Source organism: Saccostrea cucullata, unplaced genomic scaffold (genome assembly GCF_032062105.1).
Source record: "Saccostrea cucullata isolate Sc308-1 unplaced genomic scaffold, CSIRO_AGI_Scuc_v1 ctg79, whole genome shotgun sequence".
NCBI lineage: Eukaryota > Metazoa > Mollusca > Bivalvia > Ostreida > Ostreidae > Saccostrea > Saccostrea cuccullata.
In genome coordinates this window covers 149,697-158,861 of record NW_026935853.1, presented here as the reverse complement: position 1 = coordinate 158,861, position 9,165 = coordinate 149,697, and the positions used below count along the sequence as shown (strand labels likewise).

At 30.5% G+C, this 9,165-nt stretch overlaps 1 long non-coding RNA gene across 1 annotated transcript; it reads left to right on the top strand.

The window, feature by feature from the left end:
- The first annotated feature begins 5,438 nt into the window (after window positions 1-5,438).
- On the top strand, window positions 5,439-7,891 carry LOC134243925 (uncharacterized). Its single transcript, XR_009987142.1, has 3 exons — window positions 5,439-5,564; window positions 7,061-7,188; window positions 7,751-7,891. It is a non-coding gene; the product is annotated as an uncharacterized LOC134243925 (long non-coding RNA).
- The last annotated feature ends 1,274 nt before the right edge of the window (window positions 7,892-9,165 follow it).

Sequence of the window (9,165 nt, the reverse complement as noted above, 5' to 3'; positions counted from 1 at the left end):
TTGTAAATGTTACAATTTTACTTTCATAAATATTCAGAGTTTTAAACAAATGAAGAAATTTTTCAGTTTTGACATGTAAAGGACTAATTCATTTAAATATTCTTGATACTAAACAAGAGCTGCCGGGGTATCACTCACTCATTTCCATACAATATTCTAACCAAGTTAAACAGTCTAGCTCCTCTGGTTGTGGGTAAAATTCAGATTCTTCTACAACGGATGATGATCTCCAGTTTTCCATTCTCCAAAATTGTATTCACACTAAGTATAGTTCTAGTTCCTTCTTCTCATCAGAAATATCCTGAAAAATAGATAGATGAAAAAATATTCACTATGCAAATTCAGATATTTATATGTAAAAGAATACATTGAGATCGGAAAAAATGATTTGTTATTCTTCACGCCAATTCTAATTATATAATACATACTGAGACAAGTTATAAGGAATAAAACTCTGCAATTCAAATAAATTATATAAGCGCACAGTGTGTACACTAAAAAATTTAAATGTTCATGTACCTGCATGCAGGAGCAGCCAAACAGCAACAATTAAGAGAGGTGGGGGGGGGGGGGGTTTACCTTGTCTCAAGACATTTTCTATCATGTAAATAAGCACTCCCTCAAAAAAGTAAAGTCTCCATAAAACATGTACATGTACGTGCTGGAGATGAAAATTATTGTAGGTACATGTACATGTGCGATTGTAGTAATGTCGCATGTTAGGGAGCATAAATGTTAGCAAGGGCAGGTATTTAATTGGATTACATTTATTCATCAGGAATCAATGATGTGTGTGTGGGTGTGGGGGGGGGGGCTTTTCCTTTTAAAACTCACCTCTCAAGGTCAAGTATGATCTTCATTTAAAATCCCTTTTCTTTATCAAGTAATGTTAATAACAGATGAACGTCCCTGCAAATTAATTAGATATAAAGACTACAATATTTTATGTCTATGTCTGCGCATGGCCGCATTGCACTCAGACGATTAGTAAGTATAGGAAACGATCCTGCATTTCATGAATGAAAAACATTTTTAAGATCTCTGATGTATTCATCATTCTTTTTTATAAGATTTTACATAAAGAAATGTATAAATACCTCCTATTTCCTTGCTAGATATGGTGCTTCTTGTCAGTATATGCGTGATTCTGCATCTTCTGCGTTCAAATGGCATGTTATGACATAATCATCTGCGTCATTTTCTATCATAACAAATTAAACATTGGTGTTTAATTTGCAATTTCTATATAAATACCACGTGTTTAATTTATAAATATAAATGGTTAAGAAATGAACACTCGTGTTAAACACCGGTGATTAAAATATTGATAAATTATAGAAATTATCATAATATTGGTTTTTATTTCCCCTTTAACAGTTTATGAAAATTTTGAAATTTTGGCACAAAATTACTATTAATTAATGCTAATTGTGTTTGCTTTTGGTATGATCTATAGTCAACATATTGCCTTGCGATTCGTATTTTTTTCTGTGTCGAGCAATGTCTACCATTATGTGCGGAATTACTTCATAAATTAAGACATTGTAAAAATGGTGAATATCTACAGCAAATACCGAGAAGCAACGCCTAATTTATTTTTTGATTTGATGCATATGAACATTACGTGTTTAAGACGGATGATTAAACACCCTACTTATTGAACACCAGTTTAAATATCAGTGTTTATATATAAAACGCTAATGTTTTGTATTTAAACCCTCTATGTTTAACTGTAAAACACTACTGTTTAAAAATAAAACACAAGTTAAACATCATTTTTACAGTGTACATGTACAATATTTTGAATATATTGCATAATTTAATTTTGAATAACATGTAATAATTCCATTTAATAATTGTTCACTCTACAATATGTATCCAATTCGAAACAACAACCTTTCTTCACTTTCTCAATAAGTGTCCATGGTTAAGTTCTTAAAACCCATTCCTCTACATAATTTGTTAAACATACTGAACTCCTTGATGAAGTCTTTTGTAATGCCACCAGAATTCAAGTTTGTCAACAGGAAAGTTGTAACAACCACTTTCAAATTCTGGGACCATTTTATTTGAAAAAAAAATATAATTTTAATTCTTCATTTACTGAGAAGTTGATAAAGAATGAAAAGGGTGAAGATAATGGTCAGTGGTTAATCTCATAAAATCTATAAACAACAACAAAAACAACTGCATGGACGGAGGAAAAGAAGCGATTGATAATACATAATTTGTATGTCCCTTTATTAACATGCCTTGTATTTGCATTCATTTAATTATCATGTATATTAAAATATAAGATAAATATAAGTATATTACTTAACCCGACATTCCAAAAGATTGTCGGATGACCTGTTTTCGAGAACAACCTGCTATTGTAAATGAAAAACTCATGCATTTAAGGTAGGATTCTTCTCTGGTTTCTAACTAGATAGAATATTCAAAGTGCATTTGTTGATACGTCAATTATACAACTTTAAATAGAAATGGTAAACTGCGTTTGAAAACTAGCAGGGACTATATTTTTGGCGGAATGGTGGCGTATGAAAATATCTTCTTTTCTGCCTCTCAAAACTATACTTGTCAAAATTTCTAAGTCCCCACTTTTATTTTTGCAAAAATTTCAAAACCTTGACTTCAATGTACTAGTTGCTTACAATTTTGCCTTTAATTTGTAATATTTACCTGTCAAGGCCAAAAAATGTGTAATTACTCGACCGTGACCGTTTTTGTTAAAAAGCATGAAGTTCGAGTTTCATATGTTTTTCGGGTGTATTTTTTATATTCTTTACTTCCATGTGTTCTCCATCTTAAATTGATAACGAAAAAGAGAAAAAGTTTGATTAAAATGTGGTGTATGTCCACACAACAATGTGAAAGTGAAGATGAAATGGCCCAAGCTGGTCGTAGTTAACGAGAATTCTGTTTCCTTTCACTGTATGACTTTATTTTACTTAAAACCTTTATAATTACTGCCTGAAAAACCTACAAAGCATATCTGAATTCCTTTTAATCATTAGAAATCGCTAGATTTTCAACAAACACAACAAAATCATCCTAGAGTTTATCCGGAAATATCAATGGAACCGGAACCGGAAGTGGCCTCCCCTCAATGTCAAACTGGAGGAATGGGGAATACATGTAATGAGACATTATGTAACTATTGTCAGCAAGGCACAGAAAATTTCAGTAACCCCCCTTATCATCCTAATCTCAACCCAAACTTACATGTATAGAAAAAGATAGACCGGATTTAAGACATCTTTTCCAGCAGCAGAATTTAACGGAACTAGAGGACGACCTAGTCTCCATATAGAAAAACATTCAATAAAAGATTTTTTCTTAAATAGCGTGAACTCTTTGAGGAACGGTTGTCTTGCTGTGAATTCGTTTGAATGGAGCATTATGCAGTATTTAACGTTGTGAATTTTTAATTCTAGGGTGCCTTAACGTTTCTGCATATTGTGTTCAAGTGCTTCAATAAAATAAATTGAGTGAGAAAAATTGTTTTGCTACTTTTTTATCCTGTATACTTATTAAATTATACTGTTAAAATAATTCAATATAAGAGCAGTGTAAAGCAAAAACTTGCCTGGGGACTTAGAAATTTTGACTAGTATATTACAGAACATTGAATTTAGTTATTATTTTTACGCAATCAAAGACTACACGAAATTTTTAAATGTAAGTTAGATTAATAATAAGGAACTAAAGTTTCAAAATATATCAAATAAATAAGATTTTTCATACAAACTAGTACAATGTTGGCTTTGAAATACTTCAAATCTAAGTACAGATTAGAGCCAAAAATCCGTAAAAAGTGTTATTTCTCTCTTAGTAAACGATCAAAACTTATAGTTTTTGTATTATTTTGTACCTTTATGTGATAACTTAACTATATGTGAAAATTAGAAAAAGTTAAATATAGGAAGCATATAAAAATAACTAATAAATCCTTAAAATTTAAGAAATGTAGAGGAAATTCGGATTAGCAGATATCCATTTTATTTAAATTATCCATGTCAATTTGGTAATATCATCTTATAGGCCCTATATGATAGTATCTTTTTATGCAAAAAGAAAAACATTCAATCTTTTGAATTACAAGCAGGGATCGCATGATTGGAAACAATGTTTTTTTTATTCTTAATGTCCAGGGAAAAGGTAATGACCTTGACCTGACCTTGCCTCTAATATTAAACTGTCAAATTTAATCTCACTGATACCATCACTTAGTGATATTGTCCTCTTGATTTTGTGAAAATTTCATTAATTTTTGAAAACAAGAAATGTGAGAAGAATCTTACCTTAATGTCAACTAGACAGTACTTTTTAGTAGTATCAAGGTATTTTAGCAAAATTTAAGTTTACAGATGGCCACTGGGAAGGTATGCAAACGTAAGTTTTCATTTTTATTGAAGACAACAGAGTGTCTGGTCTTTAATTTATTATTAGGAAATGGTTGTGTAATTTCTAGGAAAATCGTACATATTGATGCCATTGATTGATTAACGCACTTCTTGAATTTGATGTTGTATTGTACTCAGTACTATAAGATTTGGTACACTGCAAATATCATTTTCTTGGAGAATATTATAAAAAGGGTGAAGATACTAAACGTGATCAATCATAAATTCTATAAATATTACAAAACGGACTGTTAGGCGACCATAAACACAGATCCTGGAAATTCCAGAGGTGGAATCAGATGCCTGACCGATTATACCCATGATGTTGATCCTATAGACGAATCCGGTATAAAAATCATGGGCCTGACTATTGTTTGTAAAAGTCAGCCAAATACGACCCAATGATAGGTCATTATAACGACCATGAAATTTACGAAATGCTGCCTTTACACAAATTAATATCAATTCTCTGTAATTATCAAAATTGGTTGGCCACGCATAGAAAAACATCTTGATTTTTTTTTTATAATAATTTTAAACAGCTATGTCATTAATTGTAAAATCTAAAGTGGTTTTATGAAATAGACCTTTGGTTGCCATAGAAACGGGGTGCAAAATTCTCAATTTCGTTAATTTTGAAAAACGTGTACTTATCAAGAAAAACTGTGTCAAGAAATGAAAAGGGATAACTTAATATGTTTTCATTATTTAAATTTAATCCTACAGATTAAAGTAATTATATCTGTAGTTTTAATTTAATCTCTCAATAGTAAATGGCTATTTTACATATTATAACATATCAGATATGTGATTGGTTTAGTGGAGTTTTTGGAGGCTTAAAACAAAAAAGGCACACTGATTACAAATTTAGTAATAATTAATTATGAAAGACTGATATTTGATTATATCAAAATATGTAAAATATTGATGGGAGACTCAAAGATGTAAAAGGAATTCAAAGGTAAAGATTACTTTTTTCTACATTTTGAAGCATTTTTTGCTTCCTAATTACTTCCCTTGAACTACTCTCTAGCGTTTGGAGGTACAATGTGTATTTAGTAAACAGCAATGAACACTTTCTGGCGAAAGATCTCATCAAAGTTTTACAATATGGAAGAAGAAAAGAAGGCTAGACATCTTAAACAATGAAGACAGAAGGTGAATTAATGTATATACTGAGCATTACAAAAATATCAAGATTAACAAATGCATATTTTCTTAATTTTATTTGCCTTACAATACACTGAAACACAGTTGTTTTACCAGTAGTGGTCAGTGGTCCTTGTCAAATCAAGCGAACTATACCTCTTGACAGTTTGACTTTTTGACCAATGAATTAATTATTTTTATTAATAAAAATGAATTTGAAGCATATAAACATCACTTGCTGATACAGCTGACCCCCCCCCCACCCCCCGAAATATAAATGTCTATATAGAGATTGTATGAAATATGTGCCATTCAGTAGGTTTACTTTTTATGATGAGCTGAGAGAGACTTTTAAGTGAACATTATTTATCTTTATGATATAAATTTCCACTTCTGTCAGTTTTCATTCATTGTTTATTCTATTATTTCAATTCTTTATTGGCATATTAGGCACATATTTTACAGAATTGTGTTGTTAAAATATTTAACTACAGCAAGTTTGTTTCTATAAAAAAAAAGTGCCTCAAACGTTTATAATGTGTGAGCATAAAGTAGCTAAGTTTTTAAAATAGTATTCTATATATCAGCAAAATATGGTCATGTGATGTTCATTAGCAGAAAATAAGAAAACAGCATGTTTGTTTTGATATCATTGTTTTATTTAATAGCTTCTATCTTTTAAACTTTAAATTTATTATATATATCCAAAACTGTACTATATGTATTGACAAAATAGATCTAGATTAAGAATGCACTGGAAATATTGAGTTATTTTTGTTTATATAGACTCTTTCATTCGTTTTTGAAGTACCAGTACTGTATAATCTATAGTTCAATTTTGTGTGAATAATAATAATCTTTTCAAATAGCAAACAGTAAAAAATATATATGTACACTTGTACATATGTATTAGTGTTAAAACAAAATTTAACTAGAGGTACTGTGAGCAATGAGCTCACTAAATGATACCCCCTGCCTCCCAGATGGTTATAACTGATGACAAATCCATGTTTTACTGTGGCCGGGAAACCCAAAATATGTGTCGGATCAAAAAGTAAAATAGGAGGTGCACAATGGCAATATGTAATAATGATTCTGTGAAAGGTTCATTAAATTTCACTCATTGCAGTGGTATAAGAGGAGTTGCGGATAATAAGAGATGGTTTCCCTAAAGCGTAACAGACAGACGGACGTACAGACAGATGGACGTACAGCTAGACGGACATATCGATTACAGTATACCCTACCACTTTTCAAGCGGAGGGTATAATAAAACTATATAAATGTACATGTAGAATATTCACCTCTGATTTATAATGATATTTTTTTTTATACACACTGACCATGTTTTATAATATTCTAAACAAATTATTTGATACCCAGGCAAATATTCACTACTGGTAAGATGATCACACACATGAACATGTCTGTGTATGAATGAAATGAATTTTCCTTTTGATCATGTTCCTAAGAAAATAATTATTTTCATCATTTTTTCATCAAAGGATTTACCATATAAGATGAATAAAGAAAAAGTAAGACCAGTAAACCAAAACAGGACCAAATAGGCCATGACTGAAGTTCAAGTGCATTCTGCAAGAAAGTGGACAGCCTAGATTTTGTTCTTTTCAAGGTAACCATTCTTAAAATATGAAAGTAAATTAAGGACAGATGATACAAACAAAAAATGGATGCCTGGATTGGTATATATTTTTTGGCATAATTTAATTGCAAATTAATGATGCTATTAATAAATTTCTAGAATATTAAGAAATTGTAAACCTTCTGTGATGTTCAAAAGTCTACCCTCTTGAAACTATCCTTATTAATCTATACAAATATTTTTCACTTCAAATTCCATTTTTATGCAAATATGAATTAAAAATTAAAAAGTTCTTGAAGAAAGTTATTAATTTTACTGATTTAAACATGACCCCAGTTGTTATTTTCAAATTCTTTGACAAAAGTTTGTTTGTATCATCTGTCCTTAAATTGTTAAAAAAATATTTCAGTTTTATATCTAAATTTAAACCTTGCTTATTTCTTTTTTTTTAAACAAAATTTAATACCTGTCCAGTAACAGAAGAATTATTATACTAGAATAAAGAAAACAACTTTCTAAAGGATTACATACACATTTAATTAGCTTGAAATCAGTGTATATTGGAAAGTGCAGGAATTATTTACCATTGTAGGTTGAGAAGGGATGCCATATCTTAGGTTTGAAACCAGGCAAGTGAAAGCTGAATTCCAACCTACTTCAACATACTTGTACCCACTGTCTTCAAGATATCAGTGTTTGAGATGTCAAAGTTCAAATACAATAGGAACATGTTTATCATATTATGTGATGACATCCTCAAATCTGATGCTGTATAACAATATGTTTTAGAACTTATCAAGCTTTATCCTGTACCTTGCCAAAAAAACTCAACTCAGCATAATTCTCATTAACTAATTATCAGTGTTACTTGCGTATGTCAATGTAGGTCATTACTGGTACATGCATGACCAACAAAAACTCTAAAATTGAAAAATCAGAGACAAGATTTTCAGAGCAGCAGAAACTGTAGAATCTGTCAGGTAAATCTAATGATATGTACCGTAGTTGAGAATACATGTACTCTGAATGTTGCATATATAAAAAATAAAAAAAGCAAAAGAAAAGTTCTCTTGTTTTCAGAATTTATATTTACATGTGCAAAAAAAGAAAAGGAGATTGATATAGTTGGTGTGATGAGATGTTGGCAGGAACCTAGTAAAATGAAAGGAAGAACTTCCTTAAAATGATACTTGTGGGGGACAGTGTCTCATGGGGGGGGGGGGGGGCATTCTTTCAACCTGACTTTACAGAATGCAAAAGATCCATTGCAAACCTAATTATTAATTATATGCCAAACACTATGTTTAAAGTTTTCCATCGTTGGATATTTATGTTTAAATCCAAGATAACTTACCCAAGAGGATGTGATTTTTTTTAAACCAATGTATTTTTTCTCAAGTTTAAAGCCGTGTTTAAGAAGTTTTAAAAGAAAAAATCAGAAGGGGGGGGGGGTAAATTTTGGACTTCATTCAAAGTATCTGTGGTTTGCAGTTGCCCATGAATTTAATAAATAATTATACAAAGTAACAAGTTGAAATGAGTAAAATATTATGAATGTCCTGCTTGTTTTAGTTTCATTTCAGAATTTTTCAAGTTTGACCAAATCTTGAAAAAGTAAAAGCCACAAGGTTTTGCAATTATTTGACATAGCATTACAACATGCATTATATTTTTGCAGCATCATAAAGATGCAAATTTAAGATGCCAAAAAATTTAGTTCACATTCACATTTAACTCATTACACAGGTTTTATAAAAGAGTAAATAAGTGTAGTTTTGGGAATATTGTTACGTTAAATGCAGCCATTTTGGTTAAAAATCTGGTATTCCTGTCTCCATGGTAACAAATCTTGCATTCCTGTTTCCATAGTAATAGAGAATGGATAGGGAAAATTTTATTTAAGGAATGAATTTAATAGCTACCCATTTTATACGGTATAAACTGGGTTGGGGCAGTTTACGCTTTATAAACCGCGAAGCGGTTTATAAAAAAGCGTAAACTGTTCCA